Below are 17,032 nucleotides of genomic sequence, written 5' to 3' on the forward strand. Positions count from 1 at the left end.
TCAGATCCAGCTCAAACAACTGCATCATGCTAATACCAACCACGTTTTATACTGCAAGTGAAAAACATACTATCAGACACCCATCGACCTCTTAAGGGTAGTCAGTAGATGGTTGTGTGTTACCAGAGAAGCAAGCCCCTGAGAGTGTAGAGGACCTTATGAAGAATATATGAAGAATGACTCAGCCAACAAGTTGCTGCTTGTTTGTAGAGACTGGTGGTTTTTATTTTTTTTTTTTTTTTGTCTTTTTCTTGGTTTAATTTTCTGCCAGATTAGAGAGCTATGTCATTTTATATGAAGGTTTGGCAAGTTCCAGATCTAATGCAGTGAAAATGAGGTAGCAACAGGCTGGATGTGGGGAAAGAAAAATAGGGCAACTTTATGTCAATAATCTTTATTTAATCACAAGGCAAATGAATGGAAAAGATGACCAGAAGGATGTTCCTTTGTACATGTCTTTGAAAAGCAGCCTCCTGAACAGAAATCTGTTTGGGAGGTTTGTAAATACCTCTCAAGCATAGCCAGCAGGAAGAGCTTTGTTAACTATATAGCCTTGCATTGTGACTTGAAGGCTAATGAACTTGAGCTTTTTCAGACTATATAAGGTCAGATGAGGACTGATTTCCTAAAGCTGTTAATGCCCACTGTGCTACTGAGGTCAGTTTTTCTTGTGTTGTTACATTATGGTAGTGGGTTTGGTCAAATATGCTGTCTTGTCAACATGCCTATATGTTTCCTAGTTCTGAACTGAGATGGGAGAAGCTCCCATTTATGCTTTCTTTTTTAAGGAAAAAAAAAAGGTATAACATTCTTAGAATGCAATGAGTTTACTCCACAGGACCATTGTGTGATAATTATTGCTCATTACATTATAATGAGCACTTGCTCTATTCATTGTGGAGCTTATTATATTTTAATGAGTGTTGTGACTCCCCTGCAGAGCAAAACTCAAGAATGTCCTGGTGCACGTGGCTCATTTAAATGGATGTGTTACACACTGTGGGACTTGTGTTCATGTACTTATTTGCAATACACAGCTGTAATTTTGCTTTTAAAACAAGGATGTTACTTTTTTTAACTTTGCAGAAATCCAAAAACATGGATGCGTCTATACTTAGCATTCATATTTCATACCAGGTGAAAGATGAGTGGTTTTATTAAAAGACTCTTATATAAAAGAAGAGCTTGTAAATATTTTGTTCAGGACTTCAATGTATTCATTAAAATTAAAGCCTGTGAATTAATGAGATTTGGTACATGACCTCCTCCAAATCTGCAGCTTTCAGATTCACATTTATGTTTTTTGAAAAATATTAATAAACATTTAAATAAGTTTATAGCATCTGCAAATGAAATAGGGGAACTTTAAAACAGAAACAGCTTTTGTCTTCTGAGGATCATCGACATACTGCCATCACTGTGTTCAGGTAAAGGAGAGATAGAAACTGAATGCCATACAAATTGATTTGTAGTTTAGTCAATCTTTGTGGATTGCTAGTGATCTTGCTGTGACACCAAAGTTTTGAATAATGATATTTCTTGTAATGTCTACATATAGTGTTAGCCCTAAAGGGAAATGCTTTGCTTTTCTCTATCATCTCCTGATGTTGCCACACCAACAGCTTCGAAATGAGGCAGACTGTTTGAAAAATACTCTTCTATCAACATTCAGACTTAAAAATATGAACTGATTTTCTGATGTGGTAAAGTTGTTTATCCTTTGTGAAACCTGAAGGCCATCTTCATTTTCTTATTTTAAAAGCTGCAGTATTAGTAAATTCAAACTGATAGATAGGTCTTTAATCAAACTATACTTCTATTTTCTGTACCCTTCCTCTGCTGTGTCACTTTTATTTGAACATTTTTTTACCATCCACACAGACTTGCAAGCAAGAATTTACCGAATTTATGAAAATACAATGATTATTTATTGGCTGATACAAAACATAGTAGATGTTCTGCTCCTAGGCAGAACATTATAATGCCTGCTAACTCGGATGTGGGTTCCTGCTGAGTCCCTGCGCATCTGTTACCACTCAGGTAGGGAAGTGTAAACCTCCATTGCTGCCAAGGATGGGGCAATCATTGTTCTTGCTGAGTTTTTGTCTTCCCAACTCCTCACTTTTTTTAGAATCATAGAATAGTTTGGGTTGGAAGGGACCTTTAAAGGTCGTCTAGTCCAACCTCCCTGCAAGAAGCAGGGGCATCTCCAACTAGATCAGGTTGCTCAGAGCCCCCTCCAACCTGGCCTTGAATGTTTGCATAGATGAGGCATCAACCACCTCTCTGGGCAACCTGTTCCCAGTGCCTCACCACCCTCATTGTAAAAAAAATCTGATTTTTTTTTTCTTGTGTCTTTAAACTTTTCATGGCTTTTTCATTACTGCCCAGTCTATATTTTAATTTCTGCCTTTATTTCAGCTGTAGCCACATTAGAGGTCCAAGTTCTTTGCTCCATTTTCATGGAGTTGTCCATATACCTGACATTAGAGAACATTATATTTTGTACAAAGATGGACTTTGATTAATTGCAGAAACAAAGAACTTTAAATAGGTAATTTAAATCTAATTTGGCTCCATCCCTGCTATAACTGTGAAAATACTTTTGTCTGCAGGAATTGTTAGCTTATGGACTGCACATAATGACCAGTCTTTTAAGCTCCTGTGTCCCATATATTTCATGACAATGAAAGGCAGTGTTGTTTACCTGATGTGCAATTCTGCTGAGTAATTTTAGCAATTGATTTGAAAAAGAGAAAAGAAAGGATAAAAGAGACGAAATAAAGAATTCAATAAAGAAGTAAAAGTATGTCATTTAAGAAACAGATTGAAACCTTTTTTTTGGATATGATACAAGAAAAGAAGGGTATGACAAAATCTGGTTTTTACTCCTCTTGAAGTATTGTTCCAGATTATTATAGTAAAGGTGTCAATTAGAGTCAGCTCCTTTATGTCTCCTTATCTTTTTCTTTTCACAATAAGATGTAGTTAGTTTTACAGGTTGCCACATAATGAAGTTGATTTTTTTTTTTTCTCAAGAAGCAACTTATGCAGTAGGTGTCTTACTCGTAAAGAGGATTACAGTCTTAGACCAAATAATCAGTATTTATAAATTATTTTTAGAATATTACAAGCAATATACTAGATATTGAGAGTTAACTTTGACTCACCAGGGCAAATACATTTGCATACCAAGCTGGATCCTAACTTTGAGATGTCCTAAGATCCTCACCAAGGGCCTCAACTTTTTAATGGCACTACTGCTCAACCGCACAGAAATAACTTCTGCAATGGAAATGGTTTCTGTTGGTATTAACTTTCCCATCATACTGACCAAGGGGCTATTGCACAGCTAGCATTATTGCAGTAGCCTGAATAAAATGCACAGAAAACTTTGTCATAGTTCAGCCCCGATCGGGACCAGACTACGCAGTCTCTCTCTCACTCCCCCCACCCTCCGAGAGAATAGGGGGAGATGATATAAGGAAAAACGGCTCGAGGTTTGAGATAAGGACAGGGAGAAATCCTTAAAGTTACCGTTATGGGCAAAACAGACTCGACTTGGGGAAAACTATTCATTTATTACTACAAACAGCAGGATAATGAGACAGAGAACAAGATAACCTCCCCCCACCCCTCCCTCTTCCCAGGCTTAACATTATCTCTACTACCTTCCCCCGCCCGAGCAGCACAGTGGGAAAGAGGGAATGGGGGTTGCGGTCAGTTCATCATACGTTGTTTCACACCGCTACTTTGTTGTCGGGGGAAGAACTCCTCCCATTCCTCCTCTGCTCCAGCATGGGGTCCCTCCCATGGGCCACAGTCCTTCATGAAACTGCTCCAGCATGGGTCATCTCTTCCACGGGGTGCAGTCCCTGCCCCCAGCGGGCCCTCCACGGGCCACAGCCTCCTTCAGACATCCACCTCCCCCAGTACGGGGTCCTTCACAGGCTCCAAGTGGATCTCTGCCCCTCCGTGAACCTCCATGGGCTGCAGGGGGACAACCTGCTCCACCATGGTCGTCACCACAGGCTGCAGGGGAATCTTGGCCAGGAGCCGCATTACTCCTCCCCCTCCTTCTGAACTGACCTTGGCGTCTGCAGCCATTCCTCACAACAGGCTGGCAGATGCCTCTCAGGATCTTTTTTACATCTTGTTCACTTCTCATCTCCTCTCCACTTCTTGCAGCGGGGCCGGACCGAGTCGGGCTCATTCGGCCGCCTGGCGAGAGGCCAGAGGGTGAGGCCTGCAAGGCCCATGAGGCCTGCGCCTCCCCCTCTGCGCCTCTGCCCCCACTCAGCTTCTTCACATCTTCTCTCTTTTTTTTTTTCCTGTTTTCCCCTTCTTAAATACGTTATCGCAGAGGCGTTATCGCAGGACATTCTGCTACCAATCGGTCGGCCTTGGCCAGCAGCAGATCCGCCCTAGGCCCGGCTGAGTCCACTAAACAAAGGGGAGCGACTTCTAGCAGTTTCCTACAGAAGCTACCACCTTTGGCCCCCCCTCACTAAATAAAACCATGACAACTTGTATTCAGAAAGCAAGTATTTGCAGCAGGGTTGACACCAGGACTTACTCAAAAAGCCTTCTGCAGACATATGCATATCATTTTTGGAAATTGGATGCTACTCTTGTACCATCTGCAACAGCTGTAACAGTAGTGCTGGAATCATCTTTACAGATTTTGGAAACTTCCTCCATTCAATTGCTTGTCTCTGCCTTTTTTTATGCTAAGGAGGTTTCCTCTTCTATGAGGACTAAATGAATTTGGCATTTCAAGTCTTTGCAGAAATTGAGGGAAAGAGCCCTACTAACCAGACTAATTTTTCAACACTTGAAAGATGCTAAGTGGAAAACATTAATCTTTTTTTTATAGTATGGTCCAGTTGAAAGTTATCAGGTTTTTGTTTTGTTTTATTTTCCTTTTCTGCTTACCTTAAAATGACTGTTCTGTTTATACCTGTTATGTGTTCTTATGCAGGTATTTCCTTTGTCTTTGACTCTGTTCCTTAATGCATAAACTCATCCTTTCATTTTTATTAGCTTACTCTGCAAGGTGTAAATAACTATAACAAATACACCCCTTCTGTGTGAGACATCTCAAAAAATATTGTTATTGAGTAGATTCCCAAAGGCTCTGTGAGACTGGCATCTTAACATTTATTCAGTCTGATCCTCTACAGTTTGCACTTTTTCAGTTCAAAAGACCACATAATTCTCTACAGCCTAAAGCTATGAGAGTTTCATTTTTCTCACAAGCAAAATGAATAGGTATTTTCAGTTACCTCCATTTTGGTTAGAGTTTGTCTTTGAAAGCTTAGCGTGATGAATTCAAGACTTCCTTTGAGGCACATACCTATTTCTTTCCATTACTTACATTTTAAGGTTATACTTCTAACTCCTCATTGCTGAAGTGCAGTAGAGGATTATTGAGCTCTTCTTTGTCAGGTAGCTCTGACAGATCGCAGAACTACTTTTCCTTTTGAAGACCTTTTTATACCTAAAGTAGCTTCCAGTATCTTTGATGTTGCCTAATTGGAATCTCAAAAGTGAAAAAAAAAAAGAACTGAATGAAGATATGAGCTGCATGCCTAAGGTTGTACATAGTCGCATTTTGCTTTCAATCATTCTTTTATTCTTACACCTTACAACCAGGTAACCCTCTAATACTATTGCTTGTTTATCCCTGTCACCCATTACTGGATTTGAGTCTCTTAGGTATCTGTCTCCCACACCTTGAACAGAAGCTCTTGAATTTGCATTTGTCCTTATGCTCCCTCTGAATCCTGCTCAAAACTTTTAACTAGCCTCTTTTTTAATGGCTTACCTTTCTTGAACAGTTAGTTTTCATCCTGTCTCATCTACTAGTCTCACCTAGTTTAGGCTTAAATTTCTAGGGCAGGACTATCTGTCTTAAAACTCTGTACAAATACTGTTCACACAGACAGCTCAGCAGAAATCCTGCACCTGGTTTGGCATTACCCGGTGCAAAGCTATGGCCTGGCTGCCAACGGTCCTGCAGAAAAGGACATGGGGTCTGGTGGGCAGTGAATTAGGGACGAGGTAGCCATGCGCCCTTGCAGCAAAGGCTGCCGGCACAGCAGGCAGGGCAGAGTGGGAGACTGTCCTTTCCTATTGCAGCGGGGCAGCTCTGCCCAGTTTGCAGTGCTCCAAAACAAGAAAGAGGTCAAGAAAATGCAAAGTGTTGAGTGGGAGGTGCCGGAGGATCTGTTTTGCCAGGAGATGAGAGAGAAGGCACACAGGGAGCTGTTTGCAGGAGCAGTAGAGGAGCCAGAGCAAGGCTTTCCTGGGAGGAGTACAGCAACAGGGCAGGGGACAGTGGCCACAAGTGGCAATGAGGCAAACTCCCATTGGATGTAAGGAGGCAGCTTTTCACAGGGAGTGAGGTTTAGCACTAGGGCATGTTGCTTAGAGAGTGACCTCCATCCCTGAAGGTTTTTAAAACTCATCTGGACAAGGCCCTAAAGAAACCAAATCTAACTTGGAAATTAGCCGTGCTTTGAGCAGGCTGGACTATATGATTGCCAAAAGTTCCCTTCAACCTACGTTTTTGCTTTTATTGTTCGGTCTGCAGTCCTATTTGCAGTGTTTACTTTATCATTTACTGTTTTTTGAAAATAACAATGTCCTGAGTTCTGTGGAATTATGTGGCAATTTCACAGGGATCAAATGCAATTCTGTCTTTAGCAATATGCTTGTTTAATAGTCTTTATATGGGAACATATTATATCTATTAAATTCTAATTTTTATTAACATTGGATGTGAATGTCCACTCCAAACTTCAGTAAGTGGAGAAACTAGATTACAGAATTGGATACACTCACTTTTGGATGATACTTTTTTTACCTGCACTGATTACGAAGCTAAGTCCCCTTCTTCTAGTGTTCTGGTTTTGTTAGTGAGGGGGGGCCTAAGGTGATAGCTTCTGTAGGAAACAGCTAGAAGTTGCTCCCCTTTGTTCAGTGGACTCGGCCAGGCCTAGGGCGGACCCACTGCTGGCCAAGGTTGAGCCAATTGGTAGCAGAATGTCCCGTGATAACGCCTCTGCGATAACATATTTAAGAAGGGGAAAACAGAAAAAAAAGGGAAGAGATGTGAAGCAGCTGAGCGGGGGGCAGAGAGGGGGAGGCGCAGGCCTCACGGGCCTTGCAGGCCTCACCCTCTGGCCTCCCGTCGGGTAGCCGACTGGGCCCAACTCAGCCCGGCCTGGCTGCAAGAAGTGGAGAGGAGATGAGAAGTGAATAAGATGTAAAAAGGATCCTGAGAGGCGTCTGCCAGCCTGTTGTGAGGAACGGCTGCAGACGCCAAGGTCAGTTCAGAAGGAGGGGGAGGAGTAATGCGGCTCCTGGCCAAGATTCCTCTGCAACTCATGGTGAAGACCATGGTGGAGCAGGTTGTCCCCCTGCAGCCCATGGAGGTCCACGGAGGGGCAGAGATCCACCTGCAGCCCGTGGAGGACCCCACGCCGGAGCAGGTGGAGGCCTGAAGGAGGCTGTGGCCCGTGGAGGGCCCACTGGGGCAGCTGTTCTAGAGGGACTGCACCCCGTGGAAGAGATGACCCACGCCGGAGCAGTTTCACGAAGGACTGTGGCCTGTGGGAGGGACCCCACGATGGAGCAGAGGAGGAATGCGATGAGTTCTTCCCCCAATGATGATACAGCGGCGTAAAACAACATGTGATGAACTGACTGCGACCCCCATTTCCTTTTCCCCCCCTGTGCCGCTCAGGAGGGGAAGGTAGTAGAGATAATGTTAAGCCCGGGAAGAGGGAGGGGTGGGGGAGGTTATCTTGTTCCCTGTCTCATTATCCTGCTAATTTTAGAAATAAATGAATAGTTTTCCCCAAGTCGAGTCTGTTTTGCCCATAACGGTAACTTTAAGGATTTCTCCCTGTCCTTATCTCAAACCTCGAGCCGTTTTTCCTTATATCATCTCCTCCTATTCTCTCGGAAGGTGGGGGGAGTGAGAGAGAGACTCCGTAGTCTGGTCCCGATCGGGGCTGAACTACGACATCTAGAAATATGTATTTTTTAAAAGAGATAAGAGTATTTGCGGATAGGTAAGAGCATTAGTGAACAGAAAAATTCAAGACCTGGAGCCACAAGAAGGATAGGTAGGACTTGCTTTCGTAATGGCAAGAGCAGATTTGATTTATAGAGTTTGATGCCTATAAAGGCCAAAGGAGAAGATGAACCTGCACAGGTGAAACATAGTGTCTGTGACATCTTGGGGCAAGATACAGAAAATAGTGTCTGATTACCAGGAGAATCAAAGATTTGTTTGTCACTGGAGTAGTATCTGAAGGAAAGAAGTTGCAGCCCTGTGAAGTAAAATGACTCAGATGGACAACAGAATGTTCTAGAAAATAATGATGAGAAAAAGCTTCTTTATATGCTTAAAATATTACCTTAAATTCTAAGATAACCTTCTTATTTAGTAAGGAAGAATTTACAGTCCTTCTTCTGATTTCTCTGAGTTTAGAATTATTTTTTTCCCCTCGAGTGACATGGCACTGCAATTAAGAATGTTAATTTACAGCATGGCCTGGCAGAAAATACTTATCTGTAGTGCTTTTCTCAGTGGATTGAGGCCTAGCTGGCATTAAGCAAAAGGAAGCACCAACTACCCTGAAGGACTGAGTCTACTGCTTCACTTCTGTGTATGTTTAATATTTTCCTAATTTCCAAAGCAGCTGCATTTGATAATCCTAAGTAAATGCTAGGTGTGTAGTGCATTGTGCAACCTTTGGAGGAATCTCAAAAAACATTATTATTATCTCCTCCCAGCATATGCTAAATATCATGGAGAAAATAGGTCTCTTGCAGATGGACACAGAAAAAAAATGAGGACATGGCATTAATCAAGATACCATATTTTTCATTATTTGCAGTCTTTTTCAATAAGAATAATACCATGTTATATGTTTGCTTTAAGTTTGGTGGGAGTTCATTTTTAAACAAAAGTATTTTAAAATTATTTTGCTAAGTTGATTTCATCTTTTAGTTTTAATGTTTTACATTTTCTTAATCTGGAATGTGAGACCTATTTTTGAGCAAGGAACAGCTCAGTATCAGCTTAGTGAGATTACTTTCTGTTATGATTTGCATGGACTACTGTATTTCATCTTCTCTCATCTTCTCTCAAACACTATTGAATGTATCAGCTGGCACCTGATGGAATCGTAATTGAGTTCAACTGCCAGTTCTGGCCAGCTACTTCAAAATAATAAAATGTTTCTATTTCTTAGAAGCGGCAAGAATACTGTATGATTTTTGCTATTGCAGTGTCTCCTAGAAGCTCCTAATTTTTTTTTTCTACTTTTCTGAATGAGAAACAGTTGTTGTAGTTCAGCCCTGATCGGGACCAGACTACGCAGTCTCTCTCTCGCTCCCCCCACCCTCCAAGAGAATAGGGAGAGATAATATAAGGAAAAAAGGCTCAAGGTTTGAGATAAGGATAGGGAGAAATCCTTAAAGTTACCGTTATGGGCAAAACAGACTCGACTTGGGGAAAACTATTTATTTATTTCTAAAACTAGCAGGATAATGAGACAGGGAACAAGATAACCCCCCCCGACCCCTCCCTCTTCCCCGGCTTAACATTATCTCTACTACCTTCCCCCTGTCCGAGCGGAACAGGGAGGAAGAGGGAATGGGGGTCGCAGTCAGTTCATCATGCCTTGTTTCATGCTGCTGCGTCATCGTCGGGGGAAGAACTCCTCCCATTCCTCCCCTGCTCCTTCGTGGAGTCCCTCCCATGGGCCACAGTCCTTCGTGAAACTGCTCCGGCATGGGTCATCTCTTCCACGGGGTGCAGTCCCTCTAGAACAGCTGCCCCAGCAGGCCCTCCACGGGCCACAGCCTCCTTCAGGCCTCCACCTGCTCTGGCGTGGGGTCCTCCACGGGCTGCAGGTGGATCTCTGCCCCTCTGTGGACCTCCATGGGCTGCAGGGGGACAGCCTGCTCCACCATGGTCGTCACCACAGGCTGCAGGGGAATCTTGGCCAGGAGCTGCATTACTCCTCCCCCTCCTTCTGAACTGACCTTGGCGTCTGCAGCCATTCCTCACAACAGGCTGGTAGATGTCTGTCAGGATCTTTTTTACATCTTATTCACTTCTCATCTCCTCTCCACTTCTTGCAGCCAGGCCAGGACGAGTTGGGCCCGGTCGGCTGCCTGGCGGGAGGCCAGAGGGTGAGGCCTGCAAGGCCCACAAGGCTCGAACCTCCCCCTCTCTGCCCTCGCTCGGCTGCTTCACATCTTCACTTCTTTTTTTTTTTTTTTCCTGTTTTCCCCTTCTTAAATAAGTTATCGCAGAGGCGTTATCATGGGACATTCTGCTACCAATTGGCTTGGCCCTGGCCATCAGCAGGTCTGCCCTAGGCCCAGCCATGTCCACTGAACAATGGGGAGAAAGTTCCAGCAGTTTCCTACAGAAGCTGCCACCTTAGCCCCCCCTCACCAAACAAAACTAAAACAGGGTAATTTAGGCTTTTTTTTTTTTTTTTGTCTCCCTAGCATATAAATCAAATTAGAGTGTATTCTATCCAGACAGAAAATACGAAAGTAGCTTCTTCACTCTTACGTTTTCTTTCTTGTCCATGGAAGTATGTCATCTGTTTGAATTTATTACAGATTGCTGACCATGGAGAAAGAAAACATGGCATGTCTCTGGTGTTTATTAGTAACTACCTGTCTTTTTTTATAATTTGAAGGTTTAAAGATGCAAAGTTAGCATCACTGTAACATTGCTTTGCAAGTGCCTTTGATATTCCCATGTGAAATTTATGATTTCCCATACAGAACCAGGCCTACAAACACCTTGGTTGCTGCTGAGCTAGGTTGAAAGATTACAGCTCCGAGCCTACCTCAGCTGCTCTTCACCACAACCTGCCAGAAGTTATTATATCCTCCTGTTTGACAGCAGAATTGTTTCTGTAGCCTCTCCTTAACTAGTCTCTATCAAATAACCTGCATTTAAAACCAAAGTTTAACCTAATACTAAACGTTTTGACTGGCACCAGGACTGGCTATGCATGCAGTTAAGCTAGTGGATCTGAGGAGGCAGCAACATATGGAGAAGAAAGATGTTAATGAGCAACTGGGGCAGGTCGTGGATGGTAACTTCTCACTTAATTCACTGTCAGCCAGAAAGATATCTAGTAACAACTGTGTAGTTCTAGAAGTGTGAAAAGATGGGTGGAAAACTAGCAAAATATGTCATAGATTTGAAGATAAAAATATTTTTTCTAGACTTTGTTTTTGCTTCTTGTCTTGCTGTGATTAGCCCCAAATGCAAGTTCTCCTCCTCATAACAATATATTTTTATCTAGTGAGCAAGTAGGCAGTGGTGCCTCAGTATGAGATTAATTTTTATTTTAAATGCTCAGTTTCAACTTAGAGAGTTGGAGAATGAATCCTGCTTAATAAGGAGGTTCAATAAATTAACGCTGAAGATAATGAGCCAGAAGTTTTGCTGATTAATGCCTGATGCAGCATCAGTGACGTCAAAAGTATTGCGTAGAGTGTAACTCAGAAATAGTTTGTGAACATGTGCAGAAATCTTTCTTTGGCAATTTTTTTTAAATTCTTTTCTGATTACTATTTCCTAGTACCTGAAGGTCTGCATTATTGCTGTCAAAAGTCATGATTGGGCCTGCAAGTAGTGCTGTTGACATAATGTCAAGTGATTTTAAAGATTTTTTTTTTTCTCTCCTCAAAAAACTTCTAGCCAGATATTACCCTGGAAGTTTTGAGACATTGTTCATGGTTGTTTCCAATACTGCTGTAGTGGCAATATCGTTAAATGTTCTTTGGCATACCTCTCAAAAATGCAGACTTACTAGGGAAGATAAAAAAGAGTATAAATCCAGGTAGATGTCTGTCTGTATGTGTCTGTGTGGTTGTCTGTGCTCATATGAAGGCTTACTTTCTGGTAAACACTCACAAAAAATACAGGTGGAACAACACAGGTGCTGCACTGTCTATATCTCACCATGTTATTATATTTTTAATAATAATAAGAGCCCTTTTATATTACATTCATCTTTTATTTAGTAATTTTCTGTAGATCTGCCAAGGAGTACTAAGTTTGTATATGTAGTTCCCTAATAAGCCTAGAGTTGACTAATTTATCAATGAAAGAGAGTTAAGTTTGTAGCTAGATGTACCAGTCTAGTTATTACCAGAACATTTTAAAAAGGTTATGATCTACGTAGTGCACTTTTGACAGACTGTTCCATTTTCATGTATTTTGTCAGTAGTTACTGGTAAGTGATTGGAGCTGATAAAATCCTAAGAGCTTTCCTGGATCAGATGAGTTTTGTGCCTTAGCTACAGAACTGCTTACTTTTTGCTCTTAATTTACAGTTCTTCAGAACATAAATATTTTGTAGTCACTGTAATCACAGAAAGTTTAACATACAGATCAAGTTAAGTATCCTAACAGAGAGCTTTTATAAAGAAAATCTGAAAAGTGGTTGCTGACCGTGCTCGTTTAGTGTTACAGCCTTATGAAAATTGTAGAGGGAGGAGGATCTAGGCATTGATGTCTTCTTTCACAGATTCTTAACTTTACGTAGTGTGACTAATTCCATTCCAGTGGTGGGGCAACTTGGTCTGTAACGCTAAGCATCCAGATAAACCTACAGAGAATAAGAATTGGGTAGCCTGCTGGCGAGTAGGTGACAAAGGCTGAAAAAGCATCTAAGACTCAGTGTTGTAGCTTCTCTCCTTACAATATATGTGACATATTTGTCGTAATATGAGAAGATTCAGTTGTTACATCTATAAAAGAACCCAGAAAGCATGACCAAGATAAAAGGCACACGGACTGAAAGGTCGTATTTTATTCTCTGGTGGATGGTTCTCGGGTTGTAGGTGGTTTAGCAACTAAAATTTGTAGAAAAATATTTCTGTGAAAAATTTTTAATTTTTTTCCCATGGAGACCTTTTGTTGTTATATCTTTAGAAGAAAGATTTTTATTTCCTTTTCTATGATCACAGGTGCTGAAGTGGCTGATTACTATTGTAGCTTAACCTTGTCTAAAAAAGTAACATCTGAAGAGGTGAAATAATGCTTAAAGTAATGCCAAAGAGTGGAAAATGTAAAGATGTCAAAAATATCTTCTGGATAGGTTAAAAGTTATTTTCAAGAGTGCGTAAGAGAAAGGGAAAGAAATAGGTCTGTTGAGCCTAAGTCCAAAACACAATTTGCCTGTGAAAACTAGCAGTACTTCACAGTGATACAGTTTTGTCTGAGAAATGCAACCAATACAGCAAGAGCCTAAAGCAAGTCAGCTGGCTCTACTTCAGATTTGAATAGTGTCATAGTTCAGCCCCGATCGGGACCAGACTACGCAGTCTCTCTCTCACTCCCCCCACCCTCCAAGAGAACAGGGAGAGATGATATAAGAAAAACGGCTTGAGGTTTGAGATAAGGACAGGGAGAAATCCTTAAAGTTACCGTCACGGGCAAAACAGACTCGACTTGGGGAAAACTATTCATTTATTACTACAAACAGCAGGAGAATGAGACAGGGAACAAGATAACCTCCCCCCGACCCCTCCCTCTTCCCGGGCTTAACATTATCTCTACTACCTTCCCCCGCCCAAGCGACACAGGGGGGAAGAGGGAATGGGGGTCACAGTCAGTTCATCACGCGTTGTTTTACGCCGCTACTTTGTTGTCAGGGGAAGAACTCCTTGCATTCCTCCCCTGCTCCTTCATGGGGTCCCTCCCACGGGCCACAGTCCTTCATGAAACTGCTCCGGCGTGGGTCATCTCTTCCACAGGGTGCAGTCCCTCCAGAACGGCTGCCCCAGCGGGCCCTCCATGGGCCACAGGCGCCTTCAGGCCTCCACCTGGTCTGGCGTGGGGTCCTCCACGGGCTGCAGGTGAATCTCGGCCCTCCGTGAACCTCCATGGGCTGCAGGGGGACAACCTGCTCCACCATGGTCGTCACCACAGGCTGCACGGGAATCTGGGCCAGGAGCCCCATTACTCCTCCCCCTCCTTCTGAACTGACCTTGGTGTCTGCAGCCATTCCGCACAACAGGCTGGCAGATGCCTCTCAGGATCTTTTTTACATCTTGTTCACTTCTCATCTCCTCTCCACTTCTTTCGGCCAGGCTGGGCCAAGTTGGGCCCAGTCGGCTGCCCGGTGGGAGGCCAGAGGGTGAGGCCTGCAAGGCCCACAAGGCTCGAACCTCCCCCTCTCTGCGCCCCCCCACATCTTCTCTCTTTTCCTGTTTTCCCCTTCTTATATAAGTTATCGCAGAGGCGTTATCGCGGGACATTCTGCTACCAATTGGCTCGGCCCTGGCCATCAGCAGGTCAGCCCTAGGCCCGGCCGAGTCCACTGAACAAAGGGGAAACAACTTCTAGCAGTTTCCTACGGAGGCTGCCACCTTAGGCACCCCCTCACTAAACAAAACTAGAACAATAGGTTTTGAATACGTTAAGAATTTTTTTTTACAAGTGCATTTTTTATAGTTACTTCTAACATAACTATGGGTTTTATGGGTTTTGGTTTTTTTTGTTTTTATTTAAAAAGCAAAAACAAAAAAAAAAAAGCTGGATTTGCTGAGTTTGTTTCCCTGGCTCAGGATTGCAGGCTACCACAAGCAGGGATTTCTAGCACACTCTCTAGAGTTTTTAAAGGTAAAAGGCTTTACGGAGACTGGCTTCAGAGCTTGTGTGAAAACTTTAGCAGAGGAAAAAAAGTCTTCCAGTGATCATTAAGAGGATGCTTACATATGCGCAAAACACTCAACAACATACGGAATTATTCAGGACATAGAAAGAGGTTTTTACATTTCTATAGAAGCTTTGAATGCTTAAGCCAATACTAAATTCCTTAGTTTTTTTGGTCAAAGTGGACAAGAAGGAGGAGTGTAACTCATTATACTAGGACTTAGGTTGTACAGGGTGCGTCTTAATATTCCTGGGATCCGGGGTATTTTCAAGAAAAATTAATGTCTTGAGTAAGGTTAGCACTGAAGGAAATTCAAACTACCCAAATTCCTGAAATCTGATACTGTGTGAGGAGCAAAAAAAAAGAGAAGTATGTCTCAAAATCTGAAAGTGACTAATAACTTAGAAAATATTTACTGTTTAAGTCATTAATCTAATATGTATTCTATTGTTACAGTAGCAGAAACTAAGTAATCAGAGAAATAAAAGGAGGAAAATGAACCTCAATGTAACTCTCACCACTGTGAAAAAAAAGTTATTAAATACCTAGAAGAATTATTTTGGTAGCACTTTAAACTTAGCAGTTATCTCAGGATTTGACTGCAGTATATATATATTTTTTATTTATTTGATTATGTGTTATTTTAATCATAACTGCAAAAATAATCTGTATTGTAGGAAATAAACTTTTGGCATGACATTGTAGCATTTCAGTTAAAATTTCAGAGTAAACCTTAGGATCTGCAATGCAAAGCTTTACCAGAAGAAAGACCAATGCAAGTCTATGAAACACTTGTGGTTTTTTTTTTTAAAAATACCCCCCCCCCAAAAAAAAAACAAACCCAGAACCAAAATCACCTCTTGATCGTTTCAGAAAAAAACTAAAGGAATTAATATTTTATATTAATAATAAATGATCTGATTACATATTTAACTATTACAAGGATAATTCAATTACAAATCTCCTCTTTTGTTGTGCTGGTTAGTCAAAGACCAATGCAGTTACAAATGTTGTAGAGAGAGTCTAGGACTGGGAGATTTAGCCTAGCTCTGTGATTTTTTTTTTTTTAAACATCTTCAAGTTATATTTTTCCAGTAGTTAGCATCTACTACTGGTTTTAATATTTACAAAATTTATAAATAAAGTAATATTTAAGGGTCATTTTGATTTTAACCTAGATAAAAATCTCTAATTCTAGGTGTTTCTAAATGAGGGATTTCACCTAATATCGTAGAATGCAATGTCTTGATTTGCAAGTCACGGTGTATTTTATTTCGTAGGTATGTAGTCAAATAGATCTTAGCTTATGGTTTAATAAGGTTCAGTGAATTATGTTGGCTGTGGACATTCTTACTGATTATTTCCATTTTATGAAAGGAAGGAAACTACTGATGGGGAAAACTGTAGTTCAGATGAGCCTGAGTGATAGGCAGCAGACACCTAGCTCAGCACTCTCAGCTGTTGGTGTCATGCTGCTGTGATACAATTCGGTAGCATATGTCAACACTTCTGTAATCTTATGCAGTGTTTGTTCATTGTATGGATTTACTGTGTCATGTAACTGAACAGAAAATGGAAAGAAAAGCAGTCAATATTTCTATAATAAAGTTATTAATGTTTGATACATACTACTGTGAATCGTCATGGTTTGTGATGTTTCCTTCCGCTTTGCTTGAATGTAAGTAATAAATACGAATTTTTTTTTATTACATACAGTACAGCCAAAGAAAGACATTTAAACTTGCACCTTGCCCTAATTTTTGAAGAGCGAGAAGCATTTTATATCATGAATTTATTTACAAGTTGACGTTTGTAAAGGATGTCTATATGTAAATGCAATGTGTTGCCTTTTCACCACTTATGTGATTTACTAGTACATTGTTGCCTAACCTGTAAAACACATATAGAATTCACAGCTGACTGCATCTTCTCAAAAGTGCAATGATGTCTTCATATATCTAAAACTTGTGCTTTTTAGAAGTTGTAAATAATATATTTTTGGTTTTAGATTTCATGTGTACTTGAACTGCTAGATGTTTTTACGTTTTTAGTTCATCTCACTGTAAAAAAAAAATGTATAAATGAAGATTTGAATTTTGTGCTTTGAGGCCAATTTGTCAAATAAGATGCAGTCACATATTCAACATTCAGAATAATCTCTGTTAACCACTATACGTTTGTTTATATGTTTTGGCTTCTAAAGCTCATTTTAGTATGCCTTAAATATTTTCTTTTTTAATACAATTTGTATTCTCCTCATTGCCTAATTATCTTACATGTTGTCAGCAAGGTCTTTTACTGATTAGGATGACAAA

The sequence above is a fragment of the Chlamydotis macqueenii genome, chromosome 2 (genome assembly GCF_036417535.1).
Source record: "Chlamydotis macqueenii isolate bChlMac1 chromosome 2, bChlMac1.mat, whole genome shotgun sequence".
Lineage (NCBI taxonomy): Eukaryota > Metazoa > Chordata > Aves > Otidiformes > Otididae > Chlamydotis > Chlamydotis macqueenii.